Genomic DNA, 18,207 nt, shown 5'->3' with positions numbered 1-18,207 from the left:
CGCTGGGGCCACATCCAAATGAGTCTCGTCTTAATATTTATGGGACCGCATTTTTCCGTTTGGATGTCTGCGCATAGATAGCCTGATGCTTTCCAATAGTGGTGTCTGGGCTGGTATCTGGTCCGGTTCACAACTGCGATCTCTGTTGCAGTCCTCACAATTTATTGCCAATTTATAAAGTTCTACACTCATCCCCGGCCACCAGTATTGATATTGTAATTCTATTAGAGATTTCAGGATCTCTTGGTGCCTCAGACCCAATCTCATGTGTGCTTCTTGTATAAAGAAGATTCTCCGGTTCGTGTTTGGAATTACTCTATCTCCCACTCCAGGGATTTGAGCAAAAGGAACAGAGTTCGCATCAATACTGTATGTATTATCGAGTGGGTAGTTTAGAGGTAACGCCGCATAATTGCCTTCCATTGAGGTTTTAACGGCAAGCAGCGTTTCGCAATCTATTTGTTTTTTCGTACGCTTTTTTGTAGCTACGGAAGCCGAGAGATCAGCTGCCGCTGTGGCTCTGTCAGCCAATGAATTCCCTGCAACGTGAACGCCATCACGTTGAAGACTCTGTGTATGTATCACGTGAGTCTTTTGTAGTTCTTTCTGTAAAAGAACTACTTGTTCCCATAGTTTTTTATGCTTTATTGTGGCACCAGTCTCATCTTTGTAACTGTCTTTTATCCAGGTCTGCATGGAATTATTGTAAGATCGGACGCAGTAATGCGAATCGCACACTATTAGTTTCGGGAATTCACGATCGGCATTTTCAAGCACCATTTTTAGGGATCTTATTTCAGCTCGCTGAGCTGAACAGTTTCTGAGTGATTCAGTTTTAGTGACCATCGGTCTGAATTTACCTAAGCGGCAACGACCTTTAACAATCGCGCATGCTGCATTGTAAATCTGTTTTTCCACAACGTAGTGTTGTGCAAATCTGTCCGTGTAGATAACACAGGTGTATTGTTCTAGAGGCAGAATTTCAATCGGTAGAGGATATTCATGTTCGTATTCTAGATTTTCTAGTTTTTTTATTTTCGGATCAAAATAGTGTTTCACGTCTTCTGCAGTAAGAGAATTTTCCCATTGTATCCATTCTGGATCTAATGCCACAGCATTTAGATTGTGTGAGCTTGTTAATGCTTCCATGGCTGATTCTACTGTTAAAACAGATATCCTCTTGCCTTGCGCTAGGGCTCTTTCTTTTGCTACAGAAGTTTGAACCTCTGTCAGAATTTTTTCTGTTGAACTGAATTTCATTTCAGCTTGTGTGTACAAATGTGATTTGTAAGCTATTGGTACCGTTTCTCCCTCATTAGAGGTCAGGTATGTGAATCCGCATCTTCCTGGGATGACTCGGATTACAAGGTTGCGTTCATTTGCGCGTGTTTGCAGTTTTGTTTTAGTTAACATATCTGTTTGTAATGATCGTAATATCTCTGTGTGTTCTTGAGTCCAATTAATTGGTTTAAATTCAGGTTTTATTAATTCGTAAAGAGGTTTAACCCTCTCTTCATAATTTAGAATGTATGCTCTTCCAAAATTCAGGAAACCCAGTATAGATTGTAAGTTCTTCAGTGTTTTTGGAGCCTGGAGTACAGCACATTTCTCTAAAAAGTTGTCTGCTAGACATTTGCCTTCACTTGATAATTCATATCCTAAAAGTAGGACAGTTAGATGGGCAATTTGTACCCTTCAGAAGCGAACCCAAGTATTATGGTGTTCACTCTTTTCAAGTGAGTCTCCAGGTCATCATCTGCAAGATAGATGTCATCGACATAGGATAATGCCTTATCATCATATATTTGTAGTAACTCTGTTACCCTGGCTGAAAATAATCCTGGGCTGTTCTTGAATCCCTGTGGGAGACGACAAAATTGTTTTTGCGACCCCATTATTGAGAAAGCGGTCAAATACCTGCTTTCAGGTGCAATGTTTTGACAGAAGAATCCATTAGAGATATCTAATGTTGTTTTATATTTTTTGCGCACGATGTTATTCATTAGTGCTGCACTGTGTGAGTTTTGGACTGCAAAAGTTTTACAGCAGGAGTTTAGATGTCTGTAGTCCAAAACTAGACAATATGAATCGTCTGGCTTGGAGACAGGAAACAAAGGATTGTTCATTTGTGAGGTGCATGTTTCAATCACCCCCTGATATTCAAGTTGATCTAAAATTTCTTTTACTTGTTTTTTAGCTTCTTGCTTAACCGGATACTGCCTCTGTGCAGTTGGTTGATTTTTTAACTGGATTTTATGATGAGGGGAATCCTCATCCCATCCTACATGATTTTTATATAATGCAGGGGCTTGCGCCACTGTCGATTTTCTAGCAAGCGTGCATTTTTTTATGTATTGGGATATGATTTGAGAAGGCAGGTATAATCATTTCCTCGCCATGTGGGCACTCCCTGACAAACTCTGGTGGCCAGTCTTTCTCTGCTAGAAGGATATCATAGCCTTTAGATAGATTCTCCCAAAAGAGACCTTTTATTTTCCTTGTTTTATCTCCCTCTATACGCAATGTTATTTCATATAGTTTATGGGGCACGCTCACTCGGGTGTCTGCAATTTCCACTTGAATGTATTCATTCGTGTCCACTGTCTCCAGAAGATTCATCAGGATCTTGCGAACTATGCTCACTTATGCTGCGCTGTCTAGCATTGTCTGGGCCCACTCTCCGTTTTTCAGTTATGTCCTCAGGATTCTCGGCATGTTTTATTTTAATACTCGCTACCTTCTTCCTTGGAAATTGTTGTTTTTTACTTTGATGATCAGGTTCTTTGTCTTTGGACTTGACGTGCTCTTCTTTATGTTCTGACCGTCCTCTTCTTTCCGATTTCTTTGAGGAAGTCTGAAAAGATCGAGAGGAGCGTGTATCAATATCTTGATATCTGTCAGGTTTCCTCAAATTGTCCCTATTTCTAAGGTTGTATCTTTTCTCAGAGGGCCCCCTTTGGGGAGATTTGCCCCCCTCTTCTGGAGATCTATTTCTCCGTTGGGGCGACCTTCCTCTGGACTGAAATTGTTTTTCTCTGGGAGTGGTTTGTTTGTTACCCTCCCACTTTTTCTTTTGAGAATTGAGATTATTTTTAATAAAAGTTTTTTCAGGATTTTCAATTAGTTGGGGTTTTACTGGTTTACCACCCAAGGTATCTCTGCCTAATTCTTCATAGGATTTTCAATTATTTTAGCAAGCTCAAAAGGTTGGTCTGTTATATCTGTCTCCTTCAATTTTTGGCGGATTGCCACACATGCTGCTTCTCCTTTTATGTTGGCTAATAATATAGCCGAGACCTGCTTAAAGTCTTTTAGTAATTTCATACCCAGAGTTAAGGCAGGTTCTGGACCGTATTCATTTTGAATCTGTCTTAGTACATCTGGTATAACCGCCTAGATGGAACACCATGTGTTTTTGTGCAGATAGAAGCAAAGACTGTGCCCCAAGTGTCACAGTCCTCCACATGTGGTGCGATCCCCATTGGGAGACAGATAGTCAGAATTCTGTGTTTTTCGTGTGGGGTAGTATCAGGAAATACTGCCTCTATCTGAGTGATTTTTTGAGCTAACCAGAATGGAATTTGTTCCCGTTTTGCGGGTGTTTTTACCAAGACATGTTTGTATATTCTGTGGTGTAATTTTGTTTTTGTTCCCCTGGTGAGGAGTGTTTTGTGGAATTTTAATTGCAGGTTGGACTGTTGAAGTCCGCATGACAGATTGGACCAATTGTCTATGTATTTTAATTAGTTGTTTTAGCTGAACTAAAAGTTCTCCGTCTGACATTGCTTCAATGTCTGGATGTGGTGTGTAGCTGGCTAGAACCGGCCATGTGGCTCCTGGTCTGCCTAGTGGACCGAGCCTGGTAATGTGATTTTGATGTTTTTGGGCGCCATTAAACAAGAGCAGGTGCTCTTGATACGTTAGTGGAATTTCAACTTCCTCGAAAGGAGAGTATTCCTCTGGAGCTTCCGCTATTTTATAGTAGTGGAACTCATGTGTTACAGCGTGTGCTGCTGTAAAATTTATGTATATTTAACAAGGACCCCCTGAGTTAATGAATTGAAAAATTCCTAGGTCAGGGAAAGTAGTACAATTGAAAGGTAGCAACCTAGGTAATTTAAAGGTTGGGGTATCGTAATGACAAGAGATGATGATGAAATGACTACAGCTAGCTAAAAAACAACAATTTTATTTTTCAATTGACATAGTAAAAAGGTTCATTCATATAACATAGAATCAAAGTATAAAATTCGTAATACATATATAACATGAACAACAATACATAAAAATTAATGAATCAAAAGAGAGAGTAAGTGGCATAAAAATAAAATCTCTACGCGCGTTTCGGCGGCCAGCGCCTTCTTCCTGGAGCAGCCACGTAATATTAGTATAAAAGTATTGTACTATTAGTCAGGTGTTTTTTTCATTTCTTTATTGTAATTCCTTCTGCATCCAGTATGGGTGAAACTGGTTGATTTGGTAAAAAATGGATACTGCCCGCCAGCTGGAACCCTTTATATCGATATATAATGGATGGTTCTGATGATAGATTCTTCCAGCATTAATTTCGGTTTCTCTAAGATTTGGCAAAAAATATATTTAACGTCTGGGATAAACAGCTTTTACTCTAGGAGTTGTCCCATCAGAGGAGTATTTGTTTCAGTAGCACCTTAGTTTGCCTAAAAGATTTGCTACTTGTATTTCCCAGGTAAAAAGAATCGTGTATTTCTTGCAAGTGTAGGATCAAAGTTAAAAGATCTCCCTGCCCGAAGATAGACGGCAGGGCTCCCGATGTCCAGCGGCGGGTAGATACGTCTGACGGCGGCAAAATGCACGGGAAAATGATGGCCATCATTTTCCCGTGCATTTTGCCGCCGTCAGACGTATCTACCCGCCGCTGGACATCGGGAGCCCTGCCGTCTATCTTCGGGCAGGGAGATCTTTTAACTTTGATCCTACACTTGCAAGAAATACACGATTCTTTTTACCTGGGAAATACAAGTAGCAAATCTTTTAGGCAAACTAAGGTGCTACTGAAACAAATACTCCTCTGATGGGACAACTCCTAGAGTAAAAGCTGTTTATCCCAGACGTTAAATATATTTTTTGCCAAATCTTAGAGAAACCGAAATTAATGCTGGAAGAATCTATCATCAGAACCATCCATTATATATCGATATAAAGGGTTCCAGCTGGCGGGCAGTATCCATTTTTTACCAAATCAACCAGTTTCACCCATACTGGATGCAGAAGGAATTACAATAAAGAAATGAAAAAAACACCTGACTAATAGTACAATACTTTTATACTAATATTACGTGGCTGCTCCAGGAAGAAGGCGCTGGCCGCCGAAACGCGCGTAGAGATTTTATTTTTATGCCACTTACTCTCTCTTTTGATTCATTAATTTTTATGTATTGTTGTTCATGTTATATATGTATTACGAATTTTATACTTTGATTCTATGTTATATGAATGAACCTTTTTACTATGTCAATTGAAAAATAAAATTGTTGTTTTTTAGCTAGCTGTAGTCATTTCTTCATCATCTCTTGTCATTACGATACCCCAACCTTTAAATTACCTAGGTTGCTACCTTTCAATTCTGCTGGAAAATTTATCCAGGTATAGAATACCTCTGTCTGACGAAATTCATGTGCCTCTACCACAAATATGAGGGTACCACCTCTTGATGTTACTCCATTTTCTATAAGTTTTATAGTTATAGTTTTTCTTATATTGACCGGGATGATTATTGCATCCGCGTCGGTATTTTGGACAGTTGTGTCGTCCGCTGCGAGTTGAGCTGCTAGTCTAACTCTCTCCCTTTCGTCGTCACTTTCTGACATTTTTACTGACTGAAAGTTTTTTGTTGCAGATCAAGTTTCAAGGAAACGAAGATTAGGTGCACAATATTTTGGAACAATGTAACCTTCAACGTTGACTATACCGTAAACTAATACATAGGATTCTCATCCTACTAAGTTCCAGCGGATATTTAACCTTTCACCCACTCCAGACGTCTATTGGAGTTTTTATGGGAAAAGGGGTCTGTGTGAAAAAGCACAACTGAGTTACTCTAGTATCTTGCGTTAGATTATCGCCTTACCAAACGTTGGGCGCCATGTAGTGTAGTTCCTATTTTCCCAATAGGCTCTGCGCATTGGAATAACATAAACGATAGTGTAGACGTAAACTGAGGTCGACTAGGTCTCTATTGAATATGTTAGACTTAATTTAGGTTTGCCAGCTAGCTCAGAGGTCACTAGAAACTTTCTCGAATGAACAGGGAGGAGTGAACTTCCCTGTTTAGACAAGAAGGGATTCAGCTTCTGACAACCGCATAAACATGACAACTTTGCTCCCCCAGAATAAGGAGTATATCTCCAGAGTCGTGTGAAAACAATAGATAGCTATTTCACTTAGTCAATTGTGCATACTTAGTTTCACCAGAGTGCAGAGAAATAGAGAGACGGGCGTTTTCAATAAAAGGTGTTATTTTATTGAGCAGTCTTCTTTCTCATGCAAGAAAAATGAATTGCCACAATTGCAATACTTGTTATAAAGTAAAGTGCGTACAGTAAAAGGAGTATTATGAAATAATACTGTAAAAGCATTGATATGGTTTCTGAGCCATATGATACTTAAAAGGTATAAAATATATACAGTTACATACAATGATAATAGTTTGACTAAACGTACTCAACTGGTGCTTCTAAATACTCCTACCCCGATGTACCTAACCTAAGCCTAGTACGTGGGAAGGAGTAAATGAGTTGCAGTTTAAGTTAAGTTAGTTTTTGCCAAGATTCTGACTCAAGAATTCTCTAGAGATCTAATCAGCTCTGTACCTTGGTTTTTAGAATGGAGGAGGTCTAGTATCTCGCTCTCAGGACTCGATCTCCCGGCAACCCGCAGGGGTGACTGGGAACACCGGAGCTGGATTTTGTCGGCAGGAGAAAAAGACAGCGTCTTTCTCAGTGCGTCAAGTGGGAGGGACGGCTTCCTTCGGCACTCGCATCAGCTGGGCTTCGGATAAGTAGATAGCCGCTCTGCTCCACACCACCGTGTGTTGCTTAAGGCAAACGTTGGTATATTTATACCTGGAAGGTGCTGTGTTTGACGTAAGGTTGGACATAAGACGTCAATAAAAAGATGTCACTAGGGACGGGCCGTTCTTTTAGTGCTCGCAGGAGTTCTAGGACAAATCAAAACAAAAGCACGGGGAATTCCCAAGTTGCTGGAGGTTTGGTATGTTGTAAGAACTCGTTGTGCTTTCTAGGAGTCTAAGGAAGTAGCCTTGCCGCATTTGGTTTGCATTGGCCTTTACTTTAAATATGAAATATTTAATTAGGGTCCTAGATAAAACACAACAGTACGAGGCGGCTTCAAGGCTAGCGCCACGCAGGGGACATCGGTGCTTCTGGACCCTCGAAAGTCACCCCTCTCTGATGTGCCCACGGACGATTGCGCCCGCTGCTCCTACACCAGGATATGAAAGACGCCGTCTAGACACGGCGCGATACGCCTGATCCTTGCACCACTACAACCGCAACCACCGGCACTCCCCTCTGCACCCACAACGCGAGGGTAGAAGGGTAGGAAGCAACACGGCGCCGCAGCTTGGTGGGACAGGAGTGCTCTGAGTTACAGCCTCCCTGCTAATGTTCTCCCTAGCAGTGACTCGACTCATGCAGCCCAGACAAAGGGAAAGATCGGCACCCAGCGATACCGGCCCAGTCAGGACAACAACAGAAGTCTGTTTCCCTGCACCCGTACCCCGGATGCCTGCCACATTAGCAGAGCGGCTCTAGTCAGTGCTTTTACCCCGTAAGAGCTTGCAGTTCTGGGAAAGAGAGAAAACTGTCCTACCTCCCCCGTTCAGCTCACACCGCGAGTTCTGTGTGTTCTTTTCCTTTTGTTTAATTGATGTCAAATTTCTACAGATGTCTTGTTGACACGCCTGAGTAAGATTGATCACAACATACTCAATGACTGATGCCAATAAATAAATTAAATCATTGAATTAACTAAATCCCTTGTAGACACCCCTTACCTTACATTTCCGAGGAGGAGCGCCTGTATCGCAGTGAGCCTCGAGTCAGGGTAGACGCCTGCAACTTCCAGGAAAGGCTGCCTGGCCGAACACTGATGCGATACACTGCCACATAGCGGCCACAGGTGGTACTGCAGCCACACCACCCAAGCACTCGTGAAGGAAACAGCCTGCAGTATACATGCACCCACAGAGCCACTGAAACCAGCGGACCCCCCAGCCTAGGAACAAGGCTGAACTGTAAGGAATGCATCAGAGCCCCACACAAGTAGGGGGTACAAGTCACTTCACCCTAGCACAGAGCGAACCACACCGTGTTCCCAGCTCCCGCGCTGTGGCCACAGATGGACAGTCAGTGCACAGAACCCGGCACCAGCTACTCCAGCCCCTTAAACCTGCAGCAATCCAGGCAAGCCACCGCAATGCCTGCCTCGCCGCCTGGTGGCTCCCCAAAAGTAACGCCCTGAAGAATGGACGTACTGCCTGGCCACTGCAGATAGCCAGCTGTGCCCCACGACCGTCGACCCAAGCAGCAAGGGAGGCCGGAGGAGAGGTCCTGACACCCCACTACCCTGCCAGAAATGGCGGTCCAGCACACTAACTGCCCACAGCGACGACGGCCAAAGACCAGCGACCACCGAAGCGGCACTGCACCCTACGGACCAGGGCACTACACAGCATCTTGCTAACTGATCAGCAATAGCAGCCAGCAGATCTCAGAGTGCGCACCGCCATCACCAGGAAGACTGCCTGCTCATGCCCAGTAGTTGAAATGGACTCCACCGGACACAACAAAACGTGCCCTCAAAGAAGAATGCGCACAGAGTGGCCCTCTGCACCCTGCAAGTGAGAACAGCCAGGACGCCTTCGAAGACAGCAAAGTCTACAGGTAGCCACCACACCCAAGAGTCCCAAGGTGCCCCCAGCCGCACCAGCCTCGTATAGGCAAGAGCACTGCCTTCCACCTCTGCAAAGTCCGGGGAGAGATGGACAAAACCCGCAAGGAGCTACAGGAAACTCAGAGCCACACACACGGATAGCCCCACTAGCAAGAATAGACAACCAGCTCAGACTGCAACGTCTCAAGGGAAGCTGCCCCGGGCAATGTCGCAAGAATGACTAGTGCAGAGCACGCACCACACATGGCCGCCCAAAGCCACCGCCAGTGATAAGGTCACATCACGCACCCCTGCTGGTGAACGAGCACAACCGTCAACCACACCGCAGGCACCCCAAGTGCCAGAAGAAAGCGTCCAAGAACGACACCGAGCACGCAAAGAACACACAAAGCCGGAAGCACGCAGAAAACAGTGCCAATGCACCTGACTGCACAGACAGCACCCAGGAGACCTCTCCACAAAGAAACACTGCTGAACGCAGGTAGGAGAGCACCCACGTCTCCACCGCCCCAGCGAAGTCCTGCTGTAGGCCGAGGACCACCCACGGTGTCATCCCTCACACTGCCTCAAGACGGAGTCGGCCCGACCCAAGATTGGCAAGAGCGGACCCCCACACCCCACGTGGCAGGCCACCACAGCACCATGCGCTCCAACAAACAGCGACACAAGACCGGACGTCACGTCGCCCAGCAAGCAAGGAGCACCTCACCAAGTGACTAGTCCAGACAAGCATGCCAGAGCAAAGGCAGAAGCTGGCGCCATGACAGCGCCGCCTCGAGGTCCAAACGCAACGCCCTCAAAGAAAAGAAGAAGAGTGACAGCCCTGTCACCCCGAAGACCGGATGAGCACAGGTGGGCTGAACAAGCCAACAAAGGGAGAAGACCGAGGACTCACAGCCAGCCAAGAAGCACACCCTGACACACCCGACAGCTACCAAGACGGACCGACGTCCTTGGATACAGCCTCATGGATGAACCGAACGTAAGCCACAGCAAGCGCCAACTACGTCTCATCCTAACGCTTCCCCAGGCGACCACCCATCCCTGAGCGTCGGCAGTCTAAGTCATGCGCATCCCTGCTCCTGTCCGCAGATGCCACAGGTGAAGATCAGAACTGAGTGCCCACCCTCACACCGCCTCGAAATGGAGTCAGCAGTGGCCCCACAACAGGCAAGAGAGGATCCCCACATTCTACGTGTCAAGCCGCCACAGACACTACACCTCAGCAAGGCGGAGGCACATGGCTGCCAAGTCTCTCCGGTCATCCAACACTCCCAGCAAGTCACCAACACCTGTCATCCCGAGTCACTACATGACTGGCAACCACCATCACCCCAGCCATCAGCACCTGTGCCAAACAACACCACTGCCAGAGATCGGAAGAGTGGACTGGCAAGAGGTCCAAGAAGTTCAGATAAGACGTGGTCTGCGAACATGAACCAACGAACTTCGACATCATCAAGAACCGGAAGTAAAATTATCAACAGAAGAAGGTCGCGGCGACCGGTCCAGTCACAGAGTGAAAAGAAGACAGTGTCCTCGAGCCAGGACAAGACCAGAGGGAAACGGGTGGAGTGCACGCTGCTCGGAGAAGCCTGGTCAGGAGGACATGAGCAGCAAGATGACTGGGCCGCGTCGCGAGGAAGAAAGGCATCGAAGGGCATGGTGCCACCAGAAACAACAACGTCCAGGAAGATGTGAAGAGGTGTGGCAAGCCAACACGCACCAGAAGAGAAGGTGACACGCGCCAAAACATCGAATACAAGGACTTGCATGTCCAGGGGAACATCGGTAGCACTAGAAGAAGAACAGGCATCTACTTACAAGTCCTCTGACAACCTGTTGGCTGCAGGAATGAACAGGCTGGACCATTGGCAACACCCACCTTTGGGATTGAGCAGAAGTCTGGATGGGGAGAGCGCTCAGACGTCCGGCAGAAGGAGAAATGACCACTCCACACCAGCCCGTGGATATCCAAGGGGCAAAGGCCTCAGGGACACCGGTGGCAGAGGGTCCCGACAAGAGAGACGGATCCACCGCCATCTATCCTGCACGTCCCAGGAAGAAGAGAAATTTGTGCACAAAGGCAGGAGTCAACGACCACCCTCCAGGTGGAGCTACGGACTTTGAGGTAGTACTCTCTCCGTCTCCTCCATTCACACGCAGACTGTGGAGTTGGAGCAACGCTGCGGAGAACGCCCGGCCCAATGGAAACCTGATGAAGAGGGCCACCGGGATATCTTGTGGCAGGGGAACACCTGCGAGAAGGGCGTCCTAGTGAGAAGGATGTCCGTCAACTACTCCCTCCTTTGCAAAGAGAAGCCACGCTGTCTACACTAAAGAAACCAGGACTGAGTGGTAGAAAACAAAATCCATCAAATCTACCATTGTGTCATCTGTTTGTCGTCACCACAAGAGCGAGGCTGAAAGTTCAGAAGGGTACATCTACGGAGCACCAGGACGTCGTGCCCATGTGAACTAGTAGTTTCAGCTGCAAGTTTCCACCATCGTCATCCGTCAAGCAGCTGAAGAGACTTTTGTAAAATTGTGACAATAGTATATTGTGTATTTACTTCCTCCCGCAGGTTTGGACTTTGGTTCCTTTAATTTTTATCAAAGTTTGGGAGGAATGTAGTGTCCTGTGGGACATGTTCTAGTCTTTCTATAAGTGTAACCCACACTGCACACCCACCCACCACCGGCGTCACGAGTCAGGTGACCCGGTCAATAAAGGGGCCCGGGTGCACGTGCTCGTGGCCAGTTACTGACATACATCTCCTGGTGTCCGTGTCACTCATTGCCGTAATGTGGGCCTGAGGCCTGACACCACAGCCGGCAGTGAATGCAATCCGATATCGGCAAACCTGCCAGAATTTATTGAAGGAAGAAAAGAATTTACCTTTGTTCGTTCATTGACCCTAAGCCCAGGGAAGCCCGGGAAAAGGTCTCTTGTGGAGGTTTGGTTCGAACGCTGCAGGAAGGGAAACATAATATCCTTCGGCTCCCCCGAGGGGGGGACACTCTGATGTAGAGAAGGCATAGAACATCACCTATGGCTGAAGTATTTCATTAATGACTGGATTACCTGCAAGAACCGGCAATCAGGTACAAGATCCCAAAACTACCTATGACTGCACAAATCTAGGATTAAAAAGCCTAGCATCTTTAGCGTTGGAAAAAGATTGGAGTAAGCTGCAAACTGCAAACTGCAAAACTGGGTGGTGGCAGCAACAGGAGAGGTCAAAACACACAGGCAAACAGGCACAGTAGAGGTAAGTGAAAGGGCTGCATTTAAGAAATTCTTTCTCAGTACCATTTGAACTGCAACTAAGCAGAGTAAGCAAAATTAAACCACTGCAAAAGCGCAGTAGGTGACCCTTAGAGAAGTGTAAGGAAAAGGGGTTGCTAGTAGCGGTCACAGCACCTGGCAGAGGCAAATTACGGAAAGATATTGGCCATTCGACAGACTTCACAATGAGAATGGACCCAATTCATGAGGCTAAGGTAGCCTCAAAAGGAAAAGTAAAAAAGTCAGTTTGTCAGACCAACAGCAGATTAACACAGGAAAGCCCTCTGCAAGATGAGAAGGGAGGAGGGTCGATCTCTTATAACCCTATCAAGAACTTTGTGAGCAAACACTTCAAAAGAAAAGTCTATGCCACGTCCAGGGAGAAGTGTGGAGGAGCAGCAACAAAAGGCCCAAATCGAGGTTGGGTTATATTGCCCGCTTCCGCCGGATTTGGACCTTGCTATTGCCACCAACTGATCATTATTAAACCAAAGTGGCCTTACTTTTAACCGAAGGTAGTCCTCATCACTACGTTTATTTACCCCCCAGATAGGCAGCAGCCCACATCAACAGAAAGAGAAGGTGGGACCTGTAGAGTACAGCATCTAAGAATTGGTGAGTAACGAGTCTGACCAAGGGGGAAAAAGGAGAGCCCCGAGAGGATCCTGAAAAGTGTGAGCATGGAAACTGTAAGCTCAGTATTTGACTCTACCCCCAACCTAGAGACCACTTCTTCTACTATGTTGGATGTGATGGTGTGTCTGCAAAAGACCCTACAAGGACTATTGGAAGTATCCATGATAAATAACGACATCCTGAAATCACAAAAATAAAGCTACAGTTAATTGTGGGCGAGTTGAAATAAATCAGAGAACATATGCCATCCATAGTTAAACCAATACAGAGCAAAGACATAAACAGGGAGCCGGGAGATCAAGCGACACACATAGTAGGGGCTCACAGTGTATACGTCTCAAAGTGTCCAATGCTTGTAAAGGAGAGGCAACCAATTACAAACAATATATCCCCAGAGCAAGAAGGGTGGTTAAGAACATAAAAGGGAAGGAGAAATCATTCAGAAAAAAGAACAATGTCAGTGCTAGGGCTAGTGATAGTAGGAATAAGGTTTTCGAAAATCTGCGAATACACAAGCCTCCCAGAAAACTCAGGAAAAGCTAAAGCCTGGAATGAAGGATGGAAAAAAAATAGGAAAGAAAATACAATTAAGATCAGAAAGGGATCAAAGAAGAGAGCTGGAGATTAGAGAGCCAAGTAGGCTGCCAGTAAGGAGAGATAATTGGTTGAAGCAAGAAACGATTAGAGGGAACTTAATTACGCGGGAGAGGGAAATGAAAAAGGGAAGCCCTGAAAAAAAAAAAAGGAGAATAAAGAGGGAAAAAGTCTACGGTTGTACTTGGAAGCATCAAATCATAGGAACGAGGGAAAAAGATCAGGGAAAATACACCCTTTAAATCGATCACAGCTATTGCTAACCTTCTCAAAATGTACCAGCCTAAAAGAAATAGGGACAAATGACATTCGGCAAGTTGGGTTTTTTCAAAATAAAAATGGGAAAGAGGTCACCAAAGCCCTGATGTACTCCAGCTTAGTCAAATCCACAATAATAAAAGCAGTAAAGGAGTTGTAGAAGGAAGGAATAAGGGTAGTCCCTAACATAGAACTACTTACAGCAATTAATCAAAGATTAGCATTCCTGAGCCACCATGCGGGGCTAGGGCAAATATAAATAAGATTAATTGACCAGGAATTGGATGGAAAGGAAGATATAGAAATTACAGTACCCGGGGGACGATGGTAAAAGGCTGGAGGGACAAACACTGTGGAGATATGTCCTTGAATTATATTACGCAAACCCAGAGAGAGGAGGGATATCTAAGTGAAACAGATCAGGATATTGGGACTTTGCAGAGCCTAGGGATTCTTTCTTGGAATATAAATGGCTTTAGCAAAATATCTAGAACCTTTAGAAAAATTATTCATACCCATGAGATCGCGTGTCTACAAGATATCTGGCTGTGCAATGTGACGCCAGTAATAGAAGGATATGTCCCGGTTTATAGGTCTGTCATAAAAGTTCAGCAAGGACGACCTTCAGGGGGGGGATACTAAACTTAATAATAACTAGAATGGCACAGAAGGTGACACCCTTGCCAGGAAGCTGTAAATGGCTGGTAGCATGTAAGGTGGAGCCTCGGGACCCATATTCCAGGAATGAAAAGTTGTTCATATTTAACACCATCGCTGCTGATGGAATTCTCCTCCTGTGCTGGCCCTTATTAAAATGGGTGTGGTCGTGACGGAACCATTCCGTCATCAGCACAGCCCAACCGTGACTGATGACGGAATGGTTCCGTCACAAGCATCGAAGGGGTTAAGGCCTATATACGGGGGCGAGCTGAGGAGTATAGGCAGGAAATGGGAAGGATGAAAGAGGACATTGACTGGCTGTAGGAAAGTTATCTAACGATATTATTATATTGATGGGGGACTTGAACCCAATTAAAGTGGATAGAGGCACCAAAAAAATGCTAAAATCATTCAATATAAGGATGGCAATATTCCCAAGAACTGAAGGATCAAAATGGGACATAGCTCTGGGAACTTTTTTAGGCGCTAAGGGTCTAGTCTGTCTAAATGGGCGGGTAGGTGAGGATTGCCCAGCGCAGCAGACTATCAAGAGTGGCCAACAGTTATACCCAATTGACTATATGTATGCATGCTTGGAATTTTGACAAAATATGGGACTTTAACGTGGGCTCAGAAGAGGGTAGTGATCACCATCCGCTGAAATTAAAACTGAGGAGAGGAAAAGTTATACAAAGGTGATCCCCATTAAGATGGATTATCCTAAACGACTGACCACTAGACTAACTGAAAGGCATATGGAAACATTTTCAAATTTGCAGCAAAAGATATCCTCCGTACTCTGGAATTCTGTAATCGTATATAAAACAAAGTTTGTACATCGCACCATAAAGACCCATCCTTTTTACATCAAGTATGATCTTTCCTTCATCTTGTGCGCTTTTTACCTAGTTCTCTCACCTGTTCTCAAAAACAAGTCACTATCTTAAATCAGCACTCAAGCTCAAAGTGCCCCTCGCCAAGGTATAACTATCTGCAAAAATGAGCACCCATCGTATTGCCTCAGCCCGGCGTTCGGAGTCGGAGCTCCTAAACAACGCCGGTGGGACGCGGCAGCGGTAAGAGATAGAATGCCGGTCGGTAATACTTTGGCTCAATTTGGGGCAGTTAATAAAGGCGAGCAAGTTGACAGGGCTGAGGCAATACGATGGGTGCTCTCTGTTCACATTTTTTCATTGAATGAAAGGTGGGGATTATAGATGGTAGCGGACATGGTGTTTCTTTTTCTTTTTAAACTTGACACTGTGACCTATATGAATAGTTGAAATTATATATATAAAGGAATGCAATAATATTGAAAACCCTGACGTGTCACGTTTAATGGAAATAAGTGTCTATAAGGTGGGGTCTTGTGTTGTTTATAATGGTTTGAGTGGGGGGAGCCCTCTTCCTTTCTTTCCCCCTTGGCTCCGAGTTGATTGAAGCTTAACCCTAGTAAGACAAACAATATGATAAAAGCTAAAATGGTCAGTATAGGAGGGGATTGTTCTCGTGGGTTGAACACTAAATGTGACATGTTGCATATTCTGTTGGACTGCCTAACCATTAAACAACAGCAAAGACAGTGGTTACACCCAATATTCCTGAAATATGGAATTAAGATTCAAGGGTACACTGCAGAACTTTTAATCGATATGCGCTTTTTAGATGTAGCATGTGCCATTGGAAGATTTATGAGGGCAGTAAGGGATATGTTTGGGGAGAACTAGGAGAAGGGCTGAGGTACCACTCATGGGCACCTGCATATTTTATCGGAAAACATGTATATTTTATTGGAATCCATATTTCATATGACAATTTTATATGGTCTTATCAGATTAAATGTATTTTTATGTATGTACCTGTACTATATCTTAATGGTGTGTTGTTTAAGGGCCATTGGTCTAAAAAACATAATTTTGATTTGATTTTAACAAGCTTTTCCATACAAGCTGAAAAGATTATATTCTTGACGATCTGAGACAATGGCCAGCAGTCATTGACATGACTGTGTTAGATAGAACTGAAAGTGACCATAATCCTTTATCTGCAAACCTTCAGGCTTTTTTTGAGACTATCCCTTCAGATTTACGCACTCCTTCCTATAGTAGGGAAGTTGCCTTGACATCAGTCAAACAGCATCTGAAGTGGCATCAGATTGTTGCTCGCCCGAAATTTTGGTTGCTATTCATGAGGACCTTAATTCAGTTCTCTCCTACATTGTGTAGGTCCAAGACAGTTCTCCTGACCAATTAGTGCTTATGCATAGGGCATTCACTATGCGTATTCTACCATGTACCATTCCAAATATAAACAATCGGAATAATATAGGTAAACATCAATCTTGGTACTACAAAGAATGCTGCACAATAAACTGTACTTCAGTTAATGCTATAAAACCCAAAATATGACCCGTATTCCGGTTCTAAGAAAGGAATACAAAAAGGCTATCTCTCAAGCCAAAAGAGCTTGTTACAAACAGAGGTTGGTGGCCCTTTTGGATGCATGCTCAGTCAGCGATCTTTCGAAAGTCAGGGCTGTTCTACAGGTACATTAGATCCTACTAAAAATCTTGCCACCACTGACTGGGTTAACTACTTTCATAATCTTAATTCTGATGTTTGTATGGATTGAATAGAGCCAATAGATTCTACTGTCTCCCAGACAAATACTAATGTTGTGCATCTGTTTGAAATTGCGAATATTGTACAGTCCCTCAATGCTGTCTCATGTTGCTGTGCTGCTGGCCCCGATGGTATTCCAGCAGATATATTCTTATCTGATATAGAGGCCTGGGTGTGCTATATCTTAGTTCTGGCGAATGCAATTGCAGAAGGGAAACCGACCCTGATACCTGGAAAGGTGCTGTAGTATTACCTATACACAAAAATGCGAAACGTTCTATAACTTCCAATTACAGGCCAATAAGTCTCATAGACTGTTTTCAAAACATTTATCTACTGAAATTCCCATCCACTATGTACATTTTTGGATACAACAGTGACAGTATTCACTACACTGATTCTCTGGGGTCAATCATTTTAACTTGCATAATCCTGAAGATGGTCTTACAGACGACAGCATAAAGACCGAAGCGTCAACAATTGCACTTATGTTCTGTATAATGTCAAAATAGGCTAAATTCTTCTGCGTTAATCAGTTGATTCGCCAGAATTTCATCTGGAAAACGTATGCACAATTGTAACTGTGAAGGCCCCAAAAAAATCTGTATTTCTCAAAACCTTTTTGTTTCATTGTGTGTTAAATGAACCGGTACCCTCTACTACCATTGTTTATGATAAAATCTGTTTTTAACACACATCCGTTTGTTTTGATATATATTTTTGTGATACAGTCTTTTGATATGATTTGATATTTTCATATTGTTATTAAAAAAACAGAATTGTTCATAAGCTGTGTATATATGAACTGTTTAAATATATATAAAAGAAATTATTCTGCAAGAAAACTATTGGAACTTGCATTTAGTAAAGAGTAAAAATCAGTGAGAATTAAGTATTAAAATAAATCCCTTGAAGGCACATTTACCAGTTCATACCAATTACAAAGTGGCAATGATGTAACAGGTTTCCCTTCTTGTAGCATCACTTTGGATAAAAAACCTGTTACAGTATTTGCCGACCCTTGTTCTCCTTACACATTGGTGGATGTCGAACTCTTTTCTGAGTTATTTCCTGCTTTACATAAGGTCTTACAATCTTCAGACATTCAACCGAGTGGTTACAATGGGGACCCCTTATCATTACTTGGAAATTGGGCTCAAGTGTAGGAGTACTGTGGGGAAAATGTATGTCACA

This window comes from Lissotriton vulgaris, chromosome 7, assembly GCF_964263255.1.
Source record: "Lissotriton vulgaris chromosome 7, aLisVul1.2, whole genome shotgun sequence".
NCBI classification, from domain to species: domain Eukaryota; kingdom Metazoa; phylum Chordata; class Amphibia; order Caudata; family Salamandridae; genus Lissotriton; species Lissotriton vulgaris.
The sequence above is the reverse complement of the archived record's forward strand: the minus strand, read 5'-3'. Positions refer to the sequence as shown.